We start from the raw sequence: 21649 nt of genomic DNA, 5'->3' as shown, positions 1-21649 counted from the left end.
CCATTTTTCCACTGGTGATCATAACTCAGGAAAAAAAGACTAGAGTTAACCACTTCCAGGAGGAGTTTTTGAGAAGATTGAACTGAAAGGATGAAGCCGTATTCCTATTGAACCGAAACGGTACGGGCGTCACGGTTCGGTACATAAATTTACACGGAGAATACACGGTATAAAAATAAATAAAACTCGCGTGCAAATTAATTAATGTAATGCGGAACTACTGTTAGATAAGCGGGTTCTTTAGGGACACCTAATCTGTAGCCACGCCTTAGCTCTGAAGCAGGCTGCGAGGTAAAGATTGCAATTTGCAATTCTGGAATAGGCTATGTTGTGTGAGTGTGTGTGTGTGTGAGAGAGAGAGATAAAGAGAGAGAGAGGCGCGATCGAAAAGTCTGTGTGTGTGTAAACATAAAAACATACTCCGTCATTTTGTTTATGCAGGACATCATTTAAACTGCAAAGTGATTAATGTTAATTACAATTTTAAGGAAAACAAATATATTAATCTGAAATGTAGCAAATTAATTTTCAATTCATTCAGGTACAATTACCAAACATATCTCAATGTATTTTTGTCTTTTTATAATTTAATTAATAATTATATAAAACTATTGTCAGTGCACTACAAATAAACTGGTTCTATGCCTTTACTTTATTAATAGCCTACATCTTATTTTAAAAAATACAAGGCTTGACATTCATTTTCCTTTGGTGGTACAGCCTGAGACATGCACAAGCTTCTGCATTTTTGTTTTGCTTTTCCCTCCATTGTACCGAACTCGTACCGAGCCGTGATGTCTGAACTGAGGTATGAACCGAACCGTGACTTCTGTGTACCGTTCCACCCCTAGTAGGTAGGCATGGGACTCATGGCTGAATGTTGTTTGTTTTTGTCAGAGATTAATGCTGTGCCATTTCCTCAGTACCTCCACAGATAGAGGGGGATTCTACGACTCTCAGCTTTGGCAGAAGAGAAGAGAAAGTACGAATTAATGGGACATTGATCTTGTCATGCCTGGCCAAAGGATTTCCAGAACCTGTCACACAATGGTTCAAAGATGGACAGGTCTGTATCTGTTTAGTATCTCTCAGGTTCTTCCATAGCTCTTTCTAGACCACACTGCATAATAGTGAATATGATATTTCTTTTATTCAGCTGTTAATGAACAACAAGAAGATAATATTGAGTCACTTACTTTTTGTTCCTCCAACTAAAATGGTTCCAAACGAATTTAAAGCAGAATCAACTGTTGTGCATCTCTGAACAACAAACAGTAGTGGGTCCAAAACAAATCAGCAATTGTGAATGAATTGGTTTAATTAATAATCAAAAAAGACTTAAAATAAAATGCAGCTCATATCTGTTGCTTTCGATGACGTGAACTCTTGGAATTGAAGATCGGATTTATATCCGTTTTGTGAAAACACATTTATGTGACCAGGTGTAAATGGAATCGTTTTGATAAATCAGATAGCTATCCAATCTGAGAAAACGCATGAAGTGGCCAGGGGCCCGTTCTTCGTACGTCGCTAACTCAGTTAGCTGGATTTGATTGTTGACGATTTGGCATGATCTTGGATTGTTTGGTTCTTCGAAGCTCATCCTGGACTTGCTGTCATAGCAACAGGTGCGCAAGCTTAAACCTGCTCGGGAGCAGGCTTATTTCATGTAAACAAGATTAGATCCCGGCTTCATAAGCGGAGCTGATACGGGAAGCGCGGTAATGCACTTTCTGAGAGATATATTTTTTTCTCGTGACTCGTGAGATTGTCGTTTACATTATTAATTTGTTGGAAACGCACATTTATTTTCGACTTGTCGGAGTCGGGCTTTAACTAGGCTACAGCACAAACTGTACCCTAAGATTATTTGCGAGTGGCTCTTTCCTTTACACCATTGGAGATGTGGAGAACTTGATGGAAAGTGCTGTCTGTCGTGTCATTCGGAGTTTACCTGGCGATTTAGGTTTAAAAAACAGTTTTAGTTTTTTTTTTTTTTTTTTTTTTTTTGTGGCATTTCCAAGCCACTTAAGACCCAATGTTGTAAAGCAGTTTTTTTTAAGCAGTTTTATTTTTTTTATTTTTTTTAGGCTATCATAATTTTTTATGAAGATCATGCAATCATGACCATGCTGATTACAGTATATATGTCACTCAGGCTTATAGGCTAGACCATAGACTGCCATCAAGGCCTCAATGAAGGGGATTATGTGAACAGAAAGGGGGTTCACAATGTAAATGTGCAGCCCAGTTACTATTGTGATTCTTAATATTCCAGATTAATAATATATCAAATAAAAAAAAAAAGGCAGTTGACAAATCTTCCATATCACAAATGTGAAAGCAAAATGGCCAGGATCTGTGCATGACTTAAGAATTTTCAGAGATTCACATTTATGCACATTATTTGAAAGTGGTAAGGAAAGTTCCACAATTAAATATCAAGCTCACTGTATTACATACACTTATGCTGATCCTAACAGAACTGCATTTTTTCATAGGTGATTATGACATGTTCCTGCCTGCAGACAGGTGTTTTATGACCCCATTCCCTGACCCAAACCAGTTACAATGCAGCTCTAGCTCATTGCACAAGGGCACACAATGAAATGAACTTTGGCTCACTAAAGGGAAGATTTCAGTGTGAAAAGTCTGAGGGTTGCACACCTGACAGGGCCTGTGACATTGTTGCATGTGCCATATTACACAAAAAACACACTTTTCATTAAATGTTTAATAAAAGACAAATATGCTTAGTTCCTTGAGTTTTATTTCAATTGTTCTTTGTAAAGAAAAGCCAGTGGTCAAGTGCCTGCAACAAGAGATATTAGACACATGCCTCATTCAACAAATAAAAAGGAAAAGTTGGCTATACACTGCCCACCTGTAGGCCTATGTCTCCTCTGTCTGCGCAGACTCTTCTGTAGGCCTTTCTGTAGATGTGGAATCCTGCAACTTATAATGCAGCCATAAAGCATACAAGTATAAATTAAGTAAAGCTCTTTATGCACTTGCAGGTAGGCTAGTTCCTCCATATGACAGTTATCTGAGAGGGTTTATTCACTGTCCAGTGCAATGGAAACAAATGGACATTACAGAGTCTTATACTTTCTTTCTTTTGGAAAGTTAGAAAATGTCCACTTACTGCACATATTTCAGCCACTTTCTTGGGAACAGATACAAGTGTTGGTGTATTATGTAAAATTGCACAAAAGAGGAAAACACAATGTCATTACAATGAACTACACTTGGGAAACATGTGATCAATAACTCATGGCAAAATATTTTTACATTAACATAAGTTTATCAGTTTTCACTTTCACAAGTCAAAGCAATTCATCATTACTCAAGATTTAACAGTTGAAATGACTATAAGGCCTTAATTTAATGCAGCAAAAATTATGTTACAGTGTAGGCTACTAAGATCTTTTCTTTCTTTTTTTCTCAGCCTTTTTCTTGGTTGCTTTTATAAACAGACAACCATTTATTTAACAGTGCCTTTTATAGAAGAGAAGAGACTATAATTTAACTAAAAATTACCATTATGTAGAATATTTTTGTTCTTCACTTTTATTTGTTCCCATGTTCTAGTGTGGTGACTCTGACATTACAATGAACAAAGTAATTATGCAATTATTAAAATACAAATAAGGCTAATAAGAGATAAAAACATCTAACATGGCCACTTCTAACGGATTTAAATTGTCTGCTACTTTTTGCCAGCCCTCTCTCCTGGCTTTTGCAGACTTTGAGGTGTTCCCTGGCGTTTTGATTAAACATTAAAATTCCGAATAAACTTCGACTATTAGTTCTTGCTCTGCTGAGGAGAAAAACTGTGCGCGCTCTTTGGCCACGCTGAACAGCCAATAGCAGCGTTGCTGATCAATGTTTCTACTATCGATACATATCCCCTTTTAAACCAGCGCATGAACGCGCAGTTATCTCAGATAACTCAATCCAGCGATACTAATCATAAACAACAGGTGTGTTCGAAGAACCCAATTAGCCGGATCATGATTAGCACGATGATATCATCTTGGATGTGTCATTTGATCTCGGATGTAATAAGCAACGTACGAAGAACGAGCCCCTGATCTGTGATCTTGTTTTCCCCTGTCTTTGTGATTTTGGTTTAATCCTGTTAGTTTTTCCCTGTCTGTTTAATTAGATATTCCCTGTCTGTTTAATTAGATATTCCCTGTGTCTTGTTAATTGTCCCGTTAGCCCCAGTACATTTAAACCCTGTGTTTTCCCTCAGTGTTTGTTGGTTGTCGTCCATGTATGGTTGTGTGTACTGAATTCATGGAGTTTTTCCTTTGTTCCTGTATGTTTCTGGAAGCTTAGTTTGTAAATAAATCAACTACATTGAAGTTCCTGTGTCCTCGTCTTCAGCATCCTGCAACAACCCTGACAGATGCATGCAAAGCTGAGGAATCAAATGAAATCGTCTTCAATAATAAATCCAACAGAAACACATAGGAGCACTTCAGGAAGAAAAACACAACCATGCTACCATAAACGATACAGAACAAAGAACTAAGAATAACTCAGGGCTTATATACAAACTGGGTAATCAATGTAGAAACAGAACAGGTGTGGGGAACTAATTAGTAACCATGGAAACAAACCAGTGGCGGGAAAATGAGAATATAACATATACAGTATATAAAGTATTTTTGTTTGTTTGTGTGTCACTCTTCAGGAGGGCATGTCCTGCAGATCCCACAAGTACAGATTGAGGATGCTGGGAAATACACCTGCCAGGCTGTGAATGAAGCTGGAGAAGACAAAATGCATTATGACCTGGAGGTGTTGGACTTACAACTGCCTGGGGTTCTGTTGGGACAGGAGGCTCCAAAAGACAGATATTACCATCAGAATCTATTGGGACCAACAAAAATCCTAACCCAAAGTAAAATAAATGGAAATATCAAAAATAGCCTATATAAAAAATAACACATATGTAAACCTCTTACATTTTATGAAGGCCCTTGGATCTTTGGGACTGGCTCTGAAGTCCGTCCAGGAATTCCCTCAGCCGTAAATGCTGCTGCACTGACACTGGATGCTTTAGTTATTTAATATGTCACATGTTTGTAAAGTCAGGTAGCCTATACACCCATGATAGGCTCAAGCCTTACTTGACTAAATTATGTTTTTATATTTAAATTTCAGCTGCTGCCATGTTCTTTTAATGCCTGCAGGATTGCAACTATATTTAAGAATTTTCTTACATGAAAATTAAATTCTGATATTATAACAGTTGGGCAAGTTACTTGTATTACTAACTACAAATGACATCTTCAACAGTGTAATTAGATTAATGTAATAATGACTATCTTTAGAAATTATTGATCTACTTATTACTAATTACTAAATCCCATGTCAACCTCAACCACTTGAACAATACAAGGAGAGACAAGAAACTGCACTTTTAATGCTTTCAAATAAACAATATACAATTGCATGAATTATTCTTGAATTGACCAAAGTGTGTAGAGGGAGAAGGTTACATTAAAAATATAACTTTTAAAAATGTATGTTAAATAGCCTATACAGAATTGTTCTATAGTCTAATACAATTACATCAGATTTAACTTTAAATTACAGAAGAATTAAGAGTTATCCCTTTAATTAAATTACAGTATTTAGATTACTTAGTAATTAATTACACCCATCACTGTTTAACAGTAATTAAAATGTGAAGAAATATGAAGACCTCTTTTTGTCTGGCGCTGTTGCCATGGTGACTCATAATATCTGTACTCCATTGATAATGGCTTTTTATAGTTGTGGTGCACGCGCTTAACTCAGAGTCAGTCAACTCAGAGTTGATTGAACTAACTCATTTCAGCTGTTCTGAAACCAAAAACTCCGAGTTTCCCATCTCAGGGTAAGTCAACTCAAGAGTTCAAGTTTTAACTCAGAGTTGGTTGAACCTCCTTATTGAAACAGGCCCCAGGTCATACAGAAGTTATTACACGACAATTAACACAAGGACAACTTCAGTCGAAGCTGTCAAAAGGCCGGTAAGTTACATGAAGAACATGGCTAACGTTACCACAAAACTGAGTAGCCTTAACATTTTACCAATCGAACAGACGCGGCTACAATATCTGCCACGCAATTTCGTCTAGCCTACATAAATTTTGGGTTCAAACACGCCCTGCACACGTGAAAATACTGTTCGATAGAACTGCTTTGTTACCACAGTTATCTGCGTGCTTCCTCAGTAATGCAGTTCCACATTTGCGGCTATCCAACACGAAAACAACATATGCCTTTCACAATATTTTCTTCAGATAACTCCAAATTTCTCCCACACACTGGACTTGATTTTTGATGACGTATTGTCGACAACTTTACAATCTCCACTAGCTATTCTTTTCTTCAACTCCTCAGCATCCATCTCGACGACTGCAAGTAGATCGCGCGCGCGCGGTTATGATGAATTTTTAAAAGTGAAAAGCCTAGGTAACGTTATAGATACTGGGAGGGCATGGCGCGTGGACACAAATAAACTGATGTGGATTTTAAATTATTTTATCAACTTGAAATACAGGCATATTTTTGTAGATGTGTTCCTAAAAATATGCATATATTTTTTACGTTTGCATGTGATTGTTTTAAACCCGTGTTTCCCCCGTTTGTATTGAGGTTAATACAATTAAAGGTATAGATGAAACATTGCTTGAGATGTCTGGTTTTTTGGAGTAGAAAAAAGTACATACATTTAAAATCAGCATGTGTGTGTGTAACATGCTGGGACACACAAGGTGGGATAGGTACATGTACATATAGGTAGGCTATGTTATGAAAAAATAGAGTATCCATCGCTACTGTAAAGTAAAAATATTATAATAATTTCCTACCTCTCTCTTGCTGCCACTGAAAAAAAAATAAAAAAATAAAAAAAATAAAAAAATAAATCCCTACCGACCCATGACCTCAACTGACAACCAACAGGAACCAAACTTTTTTTTTTTTAGGCCTTAGCTTTATTAATAATCAGAATGAAAGATCTTCATAAACGTGACTGTGCATTTTACACAGTTCCTCCTGTGATTGATGGTCAGACTGACGAGTTCATGCAGGAAGTGGATGCCGTGGTCAACACCACTGTATCACTACGGTGTGATGTCACAGGAAACCCCACTCCAGCTGTATCTTGGCTGAAGGATGGTCTGCCCCTCTACAGCGGCCCTCACCATCAGATACTTGAGGATGGGAAACTGCTGGAGGTGATGTTCATGAGCCCAGTTTTACCCCAATTCTCCCCTTTTTAATAATAATATCAGGGAATTATGTTTGTATGTGCATTTAAAAGGATCATGAATGAATCTTACATGGTTAATTAAAAGATTTTGCTGCTTTGCTACAAGACATCTTGTATAACTCACCTGTGCTTTTCTGTAGATACTGTACAAGTGTCAGATGCAGCCAGTTATCGGTGTTTGGCGGAGAATAAGGCTGGAGCTGTCGAGAGACTCTACAGCTTGTCTATTCAAGGTAGGAGCAATTGACGGAGTTTCCACAGTCATGAAAAATCAGGGCCTGAAAGTATCATAGAAATTAATAAAATCTTACAGTCCTGCAAACATAATGGAAATGTAATTAATGATGAATTATATTCTGCTCTAAAATATTTTATAGGCTAAATATTTGAATTACCCAACATAAAAATTCATCACCTTCATCACTAGATTTCTCGCAAGATTTCTGATAGAGGAGTGAAAAGAATAATCAGAAGAGTTGTCCAAGAGCCAACACCAAGTTGTATGGTTTCTCTTACGAGAGTTCTCTCGTACTGCGTCTTAGCTAAGACGCTGCGGGGAAAAGTCTCTTTTCACGAAATACTGAAGCAAAAAAAAAAATTATCCTTAATTTTGTAATATTGTAAAGCGCATTTGCAGCAGCATACAGCCATAGGCGAGACGGCTCGCTCGCTCATTGGCTGCTCTGCGGCAACTGCATAAGCCTATCGAGCGAGGGCTGATGCAACATCAGACCAATGAGGGCGCTTCGCGCCCTCCTTGCCACTTCCCGCCGAAACGGGCGTGGCCTAGCCTTATAAAGGTAGCTCGAAAAGGCTGACTCACTTGATTTTTCATCTCTTCAGCGAAGCTCACGCATCGTTGGATCACGAGAGAAGCAACGCGTCGTCTGAGAAGCAATTCAGCGGGACGAGCCACTTGAAGCCGCTGGCCAGCGCCGCCTTCCACTGCCGTACCTGCTGCGCATTCCGGCGCCTATATCCTTCTATATATTTTCTGTGTATAATGTGTATTATGTATGTACATTTTACACTAAAAGAGCCGGGCGTCTTTTTCAAGACGCCCCCCTTTCCTAGAGGATCTCGCAGCTCTCGCGCTCGCTGACGGCGACCGCCCTCACTCCGAGCCGATTGCCTATGGTGACTCTGAGGACTCACCTGGCATCCTTCTCCGAGGCTGCTCCTCCTGGAAGCGGACGGTCGGGGTTAGTTTTTCTTTACGTTACAAGAAAAACTACCCTGCCTCTGCGCGTCATTCACCGGCGAAAGGAGAAAAGTGTGTTCGTAGTTACTGGCCCCTTTTCTCTTACATTTCCCAGTTCCCTGTCGGCGACTGGAAATGTCATTTGCAGCAAGCGCACGCCTGCCAGCAAACGCCGAAGAATACATTTTGACGCTCAACGCATACCAAAAGCCTGTATCCCCCTGTGGCTCAGTGGTGGAATGATAGGTTTTAACGCATGGGAGACCGGAGTTCGTTTCCCGGTCTTGCGGCATATATTTATGCCGCCAATGCTCCGCTCTGTCAGTCCCCCGGGGGCGACTGCAGAGGTGTATTTTTGCAGCCAGCAAGCGCGTAGTACCCGCTTGCCTGCAACCGAACACCGTTTCTACGGTTCCCGTGCGTCACTGGCGAAAAGAGAATGGAGTGTTTTAGCCCCGCTGAAACCGGGCGATATCCACTCTTCTCACATTCTGACACTTTTCAGGCGTCTGAAAATGTCAGTATTGCATGTTGTACTACACACATGCCTGCAACAAACGCTAGTGTGGTTAATACTCGCGGTAACTGAAAGCCTATGTGTCTTCCTCTGTGGTCCAGTGGTAGATTCATAGCCTTTCGCGCAGTCGACCCGGGTTCGATTCCCAGGTCCGACGGCAGAAAAATTTATGCCGTCACATACAATTCGCTCTATCAGTCCCCTGAAAGGCGACTGCAGATGTGAATTTTTGCAGCCGACGAGCACGTGGTACAACCCGTGCCCGCTTGTCTGCACACGAAAGCCGTTCTACGGCTACCTAGAAAAATTCCATTGGGTGCCCACAAACACTATGTTTTGCATGCCTCATGGTTTTTCTATAAAAGAAGCCTGTCCGCATTCGCTCTGCTCAGGCAGACAGTGCGCTCAATGCAGTAAATGTGTCCGCTCTTCCGAGCCCACATTCACTCACAGACATTACATGTCCTACGGGACTCGCCCAGCCCTCCCTCACTCGGTTAAACACCGTGGCGAAGTCGAGTGCGTCTGAAAATGTCGATATTGCATGTTATGCTACCCGCATGCTTGCAAACAAATACTCGCGTTTAACTGAAAGTTAATGTGTCTTCCACTGTGGTCCAGTGGTAGATTCTAAATCTTTCGCGCGGGCGACCCGGGTTCGATTCCCAGGTCTGACGGCAAAAAGTTTTTATGCCGCCAAATACAAATCGCTCTGCCAGTGCCCTGAGAGGCGACTGCAGATATGTATTTTGCAGCCGACGACCACGTGGTACAACCCGTGCCTGTTTGCCTGCACACAAAAGCCGTTTTACGGCTACCCAGAAATATCCCATATGGATGTATTTTCTGGTGTCCCGGCCACGGCCGATGGTGCTATAAATGTAGTGCTGATGCCCAGTGCCCATCGCTACACACAAGCACAGCCCCTCACACGGGGCTTGCGCCCATAAATTCGACTCAGGTCGATCGCGCACCCAACATAGTAAATGTGCACATTCCCCAGTGCCACAAACACTATGTCACACGTGTCACGTGGTTTCTGTAAAACGAAACCTGTGCACGCTCGCTCTGCTCAGGCAGACAGCGCGTCAAAAGCAGTAAATGTGCCCGCTTCCCGCCCACACTTACTCACAGACAACGAGTCCCACGAGACTCGCTCAGCCCTCCCTCTCTCGGTTAAGCACCGTAGGGGGGTCGAGGACGAGCGCTCTGCCCGCTGTGATCAGCGCGCTCCCCGCCTCGAATGTCACAGGCATAACGCCTACGTTACAGCACGCCCGAAGCACCTCTGTCGCCCAGAGGTTTCGGAATGGGTGCTAGACATTATAAGAAAGGCTACTCGCTACAGTTTTGTCGACGCCCTCCCCGCTTCACAGCGCGCGTCGAAACTACGGTGAATTCAGAAGTAGCACACCTACTTCGTGCCGAAATATCAAAACTGATGAGCAAAGGGGCTATAGAGCCTGTATCTCAAGCTCAAAGCGAAGGGGGGCTATACAGCAGATACTGTCTGGCAAGAAAGACGGGGGTTTCAGACCCATACTGGATCTAAGACAGCTGAACGAAGCATTAGCGAAACGCAGTTTCAGAATGCTTACAACCAGAAAAATCCTCGCGCATATTCGCAGAGGAGGCTGGTTCATGTCAATAGATCTGAAGGACGCGTATTTTCAAATACAGATAGCGTCATGTCACAGGCAATACTTGAGATTCGCCTTCGAGGGCCAGACATACCAGTATAACAGTCCTGCCGTTCGGCCTGTCCCTGGTGCCTCGTACATTTACGAGGTGCATGGACGCAGCGCTCGCTCCTCTCAGACTCAGAGGCATGCGAGTGCTGAACTATTTGGACGACTGGCTGATTCTGGCTCAATCACGATCAGAGCTCGTGGAGCACAGGGCCATTTTACTCGATCACCTCGAGAAACTTGGTCTCAGAGTCAACTGGACGAAGAGTTCACTGAACCCCAGTCAAACGATCCCGTTTTTGGGTATAGTTCTGGACTCACAGTCTATGATGGACATTCAGCGCACAGCGAGCTCTCTCCGCTGCGGCGCGACCTTCCCGCTCAGGGAATTTCAGAAGATGCTAGGTCTCATGGCCTCAGCATCACCAGTTCTTCAGTTGGGCCTGCTCCGCATGCGCCCCTTGCAGTTCTGGCTGAAAGCGCGGGTACCGTGCAGAGCGTGGGTATCCGGTCGGCTGCGTCTCAAGGTCAATCAGAGCTGTGTTACAGCTCTAAAACCTTGGACAGCGAACGACTGGTACCAATCAGGTGTAAGCCTGGGGACTTCCTCGAGAGTGAAAGTGGTGTCGACGGACGCCTCCACCTCGGGATGGGGAGCGCTGCTCGAGGGCAGACCGTTCTTTGGCCTGTGGTCAGAACGAGAAAAGCTCCGACATATCAACTGTCTGGAAATGCTGGCAGTGGAAAACGCGCTGACACGCTTTCGTCCCCGAATCAAGGACCATCACGTCTTAGTCCGTTCGGACAACATGTCTGTGGTGTCCTACATAAATCACCAGGGCGGTCTCAGATCCCGAGACCTGTACAGGTTGGCGGAACGCCTCCTGGTTTGGGCTCAGCACAACTTGCGCTCGCTGAGAGCAGTTCATGTGCCTGGGCTACAGAATCTGGGTCCAGACAGACTGTCCAGAGACAACATTCCCACGAGCGAATGGTCTTTACACCCACAAACAGTCCAGCTGCTGTGGGAGAGATTTGGCAGAGCGGAAGTGGACCTCTTCGCGTCCCACGAAAACGCTCACTGCCCCGTGTTCTTTTCAAAGAACGAAAGCGCGCTGTCCCAAAGGTGGCCTCGCTGTCCACTCTATGCTTTTCCCCCCGTCTCCCTCCTTCCTCAGGTGATAGAACGGGTGAGGGAAACGAAATGCTCAGTGCTGCTTGTAGCACCACTTTGGAAGAACCAACCATGGTTTCCAGATTTGATGCAGTTAGCAGACACTGCCCCGTGGCCAGTGCCGTTGAGGAGGGACCCCCTCTCGCAGGCCAGGGGCTCGATTTGGCACCCTCGACCAGAGTTGTGGTCCCTCCACGTGTGGGCGCTCAACGGTTACCCGCTGATCTCTCAGTGGGAGTGCTAAATACTATCACTCAGGCTAGAGCTCCGTCGACTCGACGGCTCTATGCTTCAAAGTGGTCGGTATTCTCCAGTTGGTGCACAGCTCGGGGATGTTCACCCCTCGATTGTGAGGTGACGGAGGTTCTCTCCTTCCTACAGGAGCTGTTGGATAAGGGCAGAGCCCCCTCCACGCTCAAAGTTTATGTGGCGGCTATCGCAGCGTTCTCTGAAACAACGCATGGTCAGTCAATAGGAAGGAACGATTTGGTCATCCGCTTCTTCAGGGGAGCTAGGAGGCTGAATCCTCCCAGACCTCCCTCAGTCCCTGTATGGGACCTCTCTACGGTTTTGGAGGCCATGAAAGGTTCCCCTTTCGAGCCCATCCAGACGATTAGCCTCAAACATCTGTCATTTAAGACAGTGTTCTTGCTGGCTCTCGCTTCAGTGAAGCGCATAGGTGACCTGCACGCGCTCTCGGTGAGCCCGACGTGCTTGGAGTTTGGGCCTAATGACTCAGGAGTCATACTCAAACCTCAACACACCGTTTCGGGCTCAGGTTATTTCCCTGTCTGCCCTGCCGGTGTCGGAAGAGGAAGGAGACTTAAGTTCTCTTTGCCCTGTTAGGGCTTTAAGAGCTTATGTGTCTCGCTCTGCTGTCTTCAGACAGACTGAGCAGCTGTTTGTCTCGTTCAGTGGACGTTCCAAGGGAATGGCTGTTTCGAAACAAAGCCTATCCAGATGGATAGTTGACGCCATAGCGTTAGCTTACACTTCCAGGGGTCTTCAGTGCCCACTGGGTGTCAGAGCGCACTCCACGAGAGGCGTTGCCTCGTCGTGGGCCTGGTCTAGTGGGATATCCTTACAGGATATATGTATGGCGGCAGGTTGGGCCTCGCCGTCTACATTTATCAGGTTTTATAACCTAGAGGTTCCCGCCTTACAGGCTAAGCTGTTGTCGGTGTAGCTGAATCAGTAGTCTGATTGGAACACTGAGATCGCAAGCGCAGCGCGCTGCCGACTGTCATATGGGCAGTATTGCGTAAGACCCACATTCCCACATTAGTCAGGCTCTTGCCTTGACTATGTGATGTCATATTATCGCGTCTGCGGACGCTGCTATATATGGGGACGGAGGGTTCCCCCTCCTGTTCTAGGACTCTCTGTGAGTCCCTCTAGTGATTGTGCACTGTAAATCCTGGGCTTCGCTTCCAGGTTTATTGGTGTTTCATCCCTGCACGCACGGCGTTTTACATTGGGTTCCCGCAGCGTCTTAGCTAAGACGCAGTACGAGAGAACTCTCGTAAGAGAACGTACTCGGTTACTAACGTAACCTCGGTTCTCTCTAGAAGAGGGAACGAGTACTGCGTTCCCCGCCGTGCGTACGATTCACTCTGGTTCGCTTCGGCGATGAAATAAATCAAGTGAGTCAGCCTTTTCGAGCTACCTTTATAAGGCTAGGCCACGCCCGTTTCGGCGGGAAGTGGCAAGGAGGGCGCGAAGCGCCCTCATTGGTCTGATGTTGCATCAGCCCTCGCTCGATAGGCTTATGCAGTTGCCGCAGAGCAGCCAATGAGCGAGCGAGCCGTCTCGCCTATGGCTGTATGCTGCTGCAAATGCGCTTTACAATATTACAAAATTAAGGATAATTTTTTTTTTTGCTTCAGTATTTCGTGAAAAGAGACTTTTCCCCGCAGCGTCTTAGCTAAGACGCAGTACTCGTTCCCTCTTCTAGAGAGAACCGAGGTTACGTTAGTAACCGAGTACGGTTTTTAGGGTAATGTGCACTGCCATTTCTCCTCCAAATATGGTGTGTATTATGGCATCCAAACAGTTCAATTTTGCTCTCATGTGACCACACTATATTCTCCCAGTATTTCACTGGCTTTTCCAAATGTTGTGCAGCAAACTTTAAATGAGCTTCAACATGCTTTTTTTTCAGTAATGGAGTCTTGCGTGGTGAGCGTGCATACAGGCCATGGCGGTGGAGTGCATTACTTACTGTTTTCTTTGAGACAACAGTACCTGCTATCTGCAGGTCTTTTTGAAGCTCTCCACAAGTGATCCTTGGCTCTTGGACAACTCTTCTGATTATTCTTTTCACTCCTCTATCAGAAATCTTGCGAGGAGCACTGGTCGAGGCAAATTTATGGTGAAATTATTGTCTTTCCACTTCCGTATTATGGCCCCAAAAGTGCTCACTGGACCATTCAGAAGCTTAGAATGGCGCCTATAACCAATGCCATCATTATGTTTTGCAACAATTAGGTTGCGAAGGTCTTGAGACAGCTCTTTGCTTTTACTCATCATGAGATGTGTCTTGTGTGACACCTTGGCAATGAGACCTTTTTGTAGGCCATCATTTGGGACTGAACCAGCTGTTATTAATTTCCACTGACAGGGGGCTGGATTGCTTTTTAATTACTGTAAGTTTTCAGCAGTTGTCTTGGCTTTCCATGCCTTTTTGCGCCTCCCTTTCTTCATGTGTTCAATACTTTTTCCCTGTGTCATTTCACATTATTACACATAACTTAATTTCTGAACTTATTTTTGTTTGTTTCTTTGTATGTATGGCTTACTTGGGTTGTTACCAACATCTGGTGAAAATTTCATGTCAATAGCACCTTTGGAAATATATTTACTGAGAAAAATTGACGTGTTCAATACTTATTTCCCCCGCTGTAAGTGGTATAAGTGATTGATTTATAATTAATGCTTTGTTGACATGGTTTCTGACTTTTTCTTTAGGTGGCTGATGGAGGGGTGTACTCCTGTAAGGTGTCCAACATTGCGGGTCAAGTAGAGCGCACCTTTAGAGTCACAGTCCATGGTGAGTCCTAAAAACCCAGCATAACTGCAACCTTTATGCAAATATTCCCTGTTTGCATATGCATTACAACAGTTAAAGGTGCTGTAAGCAATTTCAGATGTTTTTCTAACTTTAATTTTTAGTGCCTCCTGTGATGGAGGGCCCTCTTCATGAGACCCTCACTCCGAACTTGGGCTCCCATATCACCCTCATCTGTGAGGCCTCTGGTGTACCTGTACCAGTGGTGTAGTCTAGTTTTTTGTAGTGAGTATACTGTAATATACCCCCCCCCCCCCCCCCCCCCCCCCCCCCCCCCCCCCCCTCATACTCACCCATCCCAGAGCGTCACCCCATAAGCACCACCACACTCACTAATGCATACAGTATGCATCGACATGAAATTGAGAGCATTATGAAATATTAGGTGTTATCAACATGTCAATTTATTATAAGCAACACAAGACTTTAACAGCCAATGACATTTACAGCTGGGGAGACTGGACTGATTTTCTACTGTTTAGTGTTAATCACCATCTAATTTAGCCAGTTAAGAGCTACATTTAGCCTTAGATGTTATATGAATATGGTCCCTGAAGCACAGGTTTTATCAGCTGACAATTTTCCCAAAAAAATAAAATAAAAATAATAATGAAACATTATAGGCACAAATACAAATTTACTTTTAGAAATGGTGTTTAAAAAAAAAGAAAAAAAAAAAAGGTGTTATTGTTTTGGCAAGTTTACTGTTTAAATTATAACATGTATGAAAACTTGTGTGATATTCCCTTAAAATAGCGTTTTAATAGATTTTATTATTATTATTATTATTATTATTATTATTATTATTTAGGGCTGTTTTCGACTAAGGATTTTCATAGTCGAATCTGATTCGTTAGATTTTGCCGTAGTCGACTGATAGTCGAACCTTTTTTTTTTTTTTTTTTTAAGATAGCAGCTAGATTTTTTCCATTTCAAACAAAAGAGCTAAAAAAAACTAAAAGAAAAACATGGTGTGTAACAAATACCTTTTATTCATTTAAAGCCAGATGAACAAAACATATCACACATATATCATAACATTTCATAAGGAGCAATATGAGAGAGAAATTTGGTGATCGTTGTTTAGGTAGCATTAAACCACGTAAAGCTTTTTCACGCCCATGAGAACCGTGTGGAGTCAACTCACAGCCGCTCCGCTGCCCTGCTGAAAATGTGAAGCAGAAACGCTTAATATCAGATAACGTCCATAATAATTGGACTCTGGGTTCGATTTTTTGACCATTTTCAGTGGTTATGAGGAGCAATATGAGAGGGAAATTTGGTGATCGTTGTTTAGGTAGCATTAAACCACGTAAAGCTTTTTCACGCCCATGAGAACCGTGTGGAGTCAACTCACAGCCGCTCCGCTGCCCTGCTGAATATCAGATAACGTCCATAATAATTGGACTCTGGGTTCGATTTTTTGACCATTTTCAGTGGTTATGAGGAGCAATATGAGAGGGAAATTTGGTAATCATTGTTTAGGTACATTAAACCACGTAAAGCTTTTTTCACGTTAGGACTTAGCCTATATATAAAGCCCATGAGAACCGTGTGGAGTCAACCCACAGCCGCTCCGCAGCCCTGCTGAAAATGTGAAGCAGATTTTTGAATACATTTTTATTTATTTACATTAGTAAGCTACAGGACATCGTCTTTCAAAACATGACCTGCGCGAAAGCGGAAAATATTTTTTTGTACCCAGCCCTTCTGAAAATGCGAATGCGTCTCTGTCCCCAGCACATTTCAAACCAAACTGACGCCCATGCATTCGACTATGAGGTTCATAGTCGAATCAGACCTCTCCGAATCGAATCGTCGAATCCTCGACTATTAGAAGTCAGCCCTATTATTATTATTATTTTAAAATTCATTTTACTGTGCAATTTCTTTCTAATTTCTTTGAGTTAGACCAAACTTTTATTTTGGTGGGTTGTAGACATTTGAGTTTCTGTGTGTTTTAATAAACTATAATTATTATTATTATTATTATTAGGCCTACTTGAAGTATACTCTACTGTGCAATAGTAATATATTTCTGTTATCATTTCTTCAAGTTATACCGAACTTTTATTTTGACAGGTTGTTTTGAAGACATTACAGTTTCTATGTGTAGGCTATATGAAACGAATGAATGACGATAGTTTTGTCAAATTAAATGGTGAAATTCTCGTGCAGTGACTCTCATAGCAGCTCTGCGATGAAAGTGCACATGTGTATCCTATCCTACATCATGTCTCAATACAGTGAAACGCTGAAAACACCACGAGCGTGCGTGAGTCACGCGTGCTTCAGTGTGTGTGTGTGTGTGCGTAGTGGAGCACACACTGAGCGCTCATTCCCAGAGACGCGTAGAACAATTGCAGTCTCTTTTAACTTTAATATTCACAGACACTGGTCCATATCATATCCCTACTTTTGATTTATTCATTCAAAAATAGCCAAATTCCGTGATGACGTTCTGCTTAGCAAGCTCCATTTGTGACTGGATTCCGCGATTCGGTGTCGCTTCGCAAACACTTACGGGGTGAATTTATGAATGAAAGTGTGAAAGTTCTGACACAAAACGAAGTTGTTACGTATCCTCGCGATTTTTTAAGTGGGTATACGGAAATCCTTGGCCTTTTCTAGTGGGTATACGGCGTATACCTGCGTATCACGTAGACTACACCACTGACCTGTACCAAACATTGTTTGGCTGAAAGATGGCTCTCCTATTGGTCAGTTAAATACCGCACACTTTCAGATGTCACTGTGTTGTTGGTGTGCTTCTATTTATGTTGCTGCTGTTTTTGTTGTTTGTTTCTATGTGTAGAAAGCAGTTTGCAATGGAATTGGTCACTGAGAGGAAACAGACTGGAGTTAGGCCCTCTGCAGCTTTCTCATGCTGGCACTTACACCTGCATCGCCAAAAACAGTGAAGGGCAGACACAAAAAGACTACTCACTTACTATATATGGTAAAACTGCCTTAATCAATAATCTCTGTTTCAAATAATCTCAGTCTTGTTTCTTGATTCACACTGTGTGTGATATGTCAAACTCTAAATAACCAAATGTATTTGGAACCATCAGCGTCACCCACCATTGTAGATTCTGGTCACCCATCAGAGGTCAGTGCACCTGTTGGGGAGGAACTGACTCTTGAATGTCGGGTGATGGGTAAACCGACTCCCAAAGTGAGCTGGCTGAAGAATGGAAAGACTCTTGAGAATGGACAAACAGCATATAGAGTAAGACTCTTAAATCTGATTCATTAATCTCTTCATTTTAATAATATAATATTATGTCATGATACTCAAGGACACTTTACAAACATAATAAAACAATCAACATTAAATAACAATGATCATCATTACAACCTTAACTGAATGGATACAAATACAATCACTTAAAAGCCTGCCTAAAAATGAGTCTTATGATATAATATAATATGATATAATATAATATAATATAATATAATATAATATAATATAATATAATGTATTTACTGTATATAAAGAGGATATAGAGTAACTCTCACACAGAGTTGATTTCTTTCTTTTTTTATAAATATAAAAATAAGGAATTAATTTAGAACAATCTGAAAAGAAAGAAAGAATTAAATTGTTTAATTACACTTTTCTTACACCTTTCACTCCGATTGTTAATCTTATATATTATTTGTTTTGTTTAAAAATTAAATCTAAAATAGACACAAATCACTAATGGGACTTTTTGATCCCAATGTATAATGTAATGTAATGTCATATGATATAATATGTAATAAAATAGATTTATATCTAGATTAATATCAGAAAAATGTATCTTTATAAAAACTAATTACATTTTTCAATTCTTACATCTTATATGCTTACATGCTTATAATATTATTTGCTTAGAACAATTATTTGTATTTTTCTGTTAAATTGTACTTAAATCAATAGTTTTTATAAATAATAAAACAATGTTTGTTTTATGATTCACAGTAGCACTAACTGATTTGCTGATGTGTGCATGTATTTCAGTATCTCTCCAGATGGCAGCACTCTAACACTTCTGAATATAAAACCAGAGGACTCAGGAACATACACCTGCCTGGCTGTCAGCTCCGCTGGCCAAGAGAGCAAAATCTATGCCTTGTTTGTATTGGGTGAGAGCACTTGTCTTTGTATAGTTTATTGTGCACAACACAAATCTGTGAATTGATTTTCATATTTTTTGCACTACAGTTCCTCCCTCCATAAGTGGGGAGACCAGTGTCCCCCGTGAGGTGCACACCACCCAGCACAGCTGTGGGACGGTCATCCTTTACTCCTATCACCACGCATGCGCCTGCTCTCTGCAGATTCTGTTCTTAGGTCAGTTTTGCAAACAGAATAAAGACAATGCTGTGATTTCTGATATTTTCATTAGTTTTTTTATTCATCTGATATTTTCATTAGTTACATTAGTTTTACATGTCCTGTATCCTTGTGTCGGCACAGGATTGCATCGGTGCAGCTGTCTGATTCTGGCATCTACACTTGTGTGGCACGTAGCCGAGCTGGATTAGCTGAACTCAACTTCGACCTCCAAGTGCAAGGTAGATCTTTTTAATTGATAAATATAAATAATATAAATAAAATGAATAAAGAAACAACTTAATCACAATAAACACTTTAAAGTCACCATGAAATCAAAATGGACATTCTTATTTGTTATGAAATATTGCAATATTTATTATAAATCATTTATCCGTGCACATCATTAGTTTATGTGCCCCCATTATCTTTCATCAAAATTACTTCCCCTCCCTCTAGCGTCTCGCACATGAGATTGCAGCAAAAGCATACAACAACGATCCAATCAATATTCAAAATCATGTCCTGTTTTTGTTATATTTCACTCAGATTTGAGTAACAATAGGGAAAAAAGATGATCGCAACTTCCATTTAGCAATTAGCTACATGTTTTTAGCCATTGCTGTTTGTCTCCCTCATCAGCTCCCCCTGCTGTTGAGCGCACAGAGCCGACTGAGCAGGTGGCCGTAGTCCAGGGCTCTTCGGTAACGCTGACCTGTGAAGCCCGCGGTGTGCCCCCTCCTACTTTGTTGTGGATGAAAGCTGGCCAACCTCTCTCACTGCACCGCAATCTTCTCCTCGATGGACAGGAAACCCGCTTCCTGCTCTCTGATGTGGGTCCCAGCGATGGAGGCCTCTACAGCTGTGTGGCGAGCAACCAGGCAGGAAGCAGTACCAAGACTTTCAACCTGACTGTCCTAGGTATTTGCAATCGAAATGATGTATGAATGTAAACATGAGAGACTAGAGAAGGTTTTTGGGTCCAAAACAATAATACTTTTAGGAGCAAAAATACATAAAATCTGATGTAAGCATTAAATCTGATGATGTATTTGCACATATTAGAGCCCCCCAAGATATCCGGCTCTTCAACCCCTGAGGAGCAGCTGGTTGCAGTGGACAGTGTGCTGGAGCTGGAGTGTATCGCTACCGGTCTCCCCCCTCCTACTCTCAGCTGGCTGAAAGATGGGCGTCCACTACAGGACAACGTGGCAATAATAGAGAGAGATGGGCAGCTACTCAGAATCAAAAAAGTCCAGGTGCTGAATTTAAGGCTAATTCAAAATGAAGGTGTTTAGCTTGTTTTGCATTTGTGTGTGGCTTTGTGATTGTGCCAATTAAATATGTTCTGTCATGTTTTGGAATAGGTGGAGGATGCAGGTCTGTATACCTGTCTTGCTAGTAGCCCAGCGGGAGAGGATGGTAGAAACCACTGGGTGCGCGTACAGCGTGAGTAAAATAATAATAATAATAATACATTTTATTTAAAGGCTCCTTTCATGGCACTCAAGGACACCTTACAAAATTCATAAAAAAGACATTAAACAATCAAACCAGTACAGCAACAAACATTAAATCACATAAAAGCCTGCCTAAACAGATACGTTTTAAGATGAGATTTAAAAACTGAGAGAACTGTTGCGAACTTCTACAAGAAGAGAGTTCCATAAATGGGGAGCAGCATAGCCAAAAGCTTGTGACCCCATAGAAGTTGTCCGAGTGCGTGGCAGAACAAGTGAAAGTGCAGAAGCAGATCTTAGAGTGCGGGAAGGAGTGTGTATATGAAGAAGATCTTGAAGATATGAAGGAGCCAAATTGTTAAGTGCTTTGTAAGTTAAAAGTAAAATTTTAAAATTCACACGGAATTTAACTGGGAGCCAATGCAACTTCTGTAAAACAGGAGAAATGTGTTCAAAAGTGGAAGTTTTGGTAATGACTCGAGCTGCAGCATTTTGTACTAACTGTAATTTATGAAGAGATTTAGAAGGAAGCCCATAAAACAAAGCATTACAATAGTCGATTCTTGATGTTACAAGAGCATGCACAAGCGTACAACGGGTAACTCTATTAATGTGAGATTCAAAACAGAGTTGTGTCAAAAATGACACCCAGACTTTTGACCTGATTCGATAGAGGAACAGAAATATTCGACTTACTTATTGTATTTTTTGAACCAACAAGAAGAATTTCTGTTTTACTGCTGTTCAATTTTAGAAAATTACTTGAAAACCAATTTTTTAATTCACTTAAGCACTCACCAAGAGCAGAAGAGGGAAACTTTGAAGAAGGTTTAGAAGGCAGGTAAAGTTGGGTGTCGTCGGCATAACAATGAAAATGGATATCATATTTCCTAAAAATGCTGCCAATAGGTAAAAGATAATAAACAGAAGAGGTCCAAAAACGAG

The 21649-nt window shown here is 41.9% G+C and overlaps 1 pseudogene across 1 annotated transcript in view; it reads left to right on the top strand.

The window, feature by feature from the left end:
• The first annotated feature begins 794 nt into the window (after positions 1-794).
• Positions 795-21649, top strand: part of LOC311098516 (hemicentin-2-like) — a 67402-nt pseudogene continuing 46547 nt past the window's right edge. The window contains exons 1-18 of the transcript XR_014609515.1: positions 795-808; positions 907-1066; positions 4470-4569; positions 4703-4950; positions 6658-6673; positions 7054-7241; positions 7417-7509; positions 14824-14905; positions 15028-15128; positions 17613-17643; positions 17739-17882; positions 17998-18155; positions 18930-19054; positions 19134-19262; positions 19389-19486; positions 19887-20165; positions 20310-20503; positions 20612-20693. The product of XR_014609515.1 is annotated as a hemicentin-2-like (transcript). The remainder of the gene's footprint in view (positions 809-906; positions 1067-4469; positions 4570-4702; positions 4951-6657; positions 6674-7053; positions 7242-7416; positions 7510-14823; positions 14906-15027; positions 15129-17612; positions 17644-17738; positions 17883-17997; positions 18156-18929; positions 19055-19133; positions 19263-19388; positions 19487-19886; positions 20166-20309; positions 20504-20611; positions 20694-21649) is intronic.

Source organism: Abramis brama (assembly GCF_963993115.1).
Source record: "Abramis brama genome assembly, chromosome: 16".
In the NCBI taxonomy this organism is placed as follows: domain Eukaryota; kingdom Metazoa; phylum Chordata; class Actinopteri; order Cypriniformes; family Leuciscidae; genus Abramis; species Abramis brama.
This window is presented reverse-complemented; position numbering and strand designations above follow the sequence as displayed.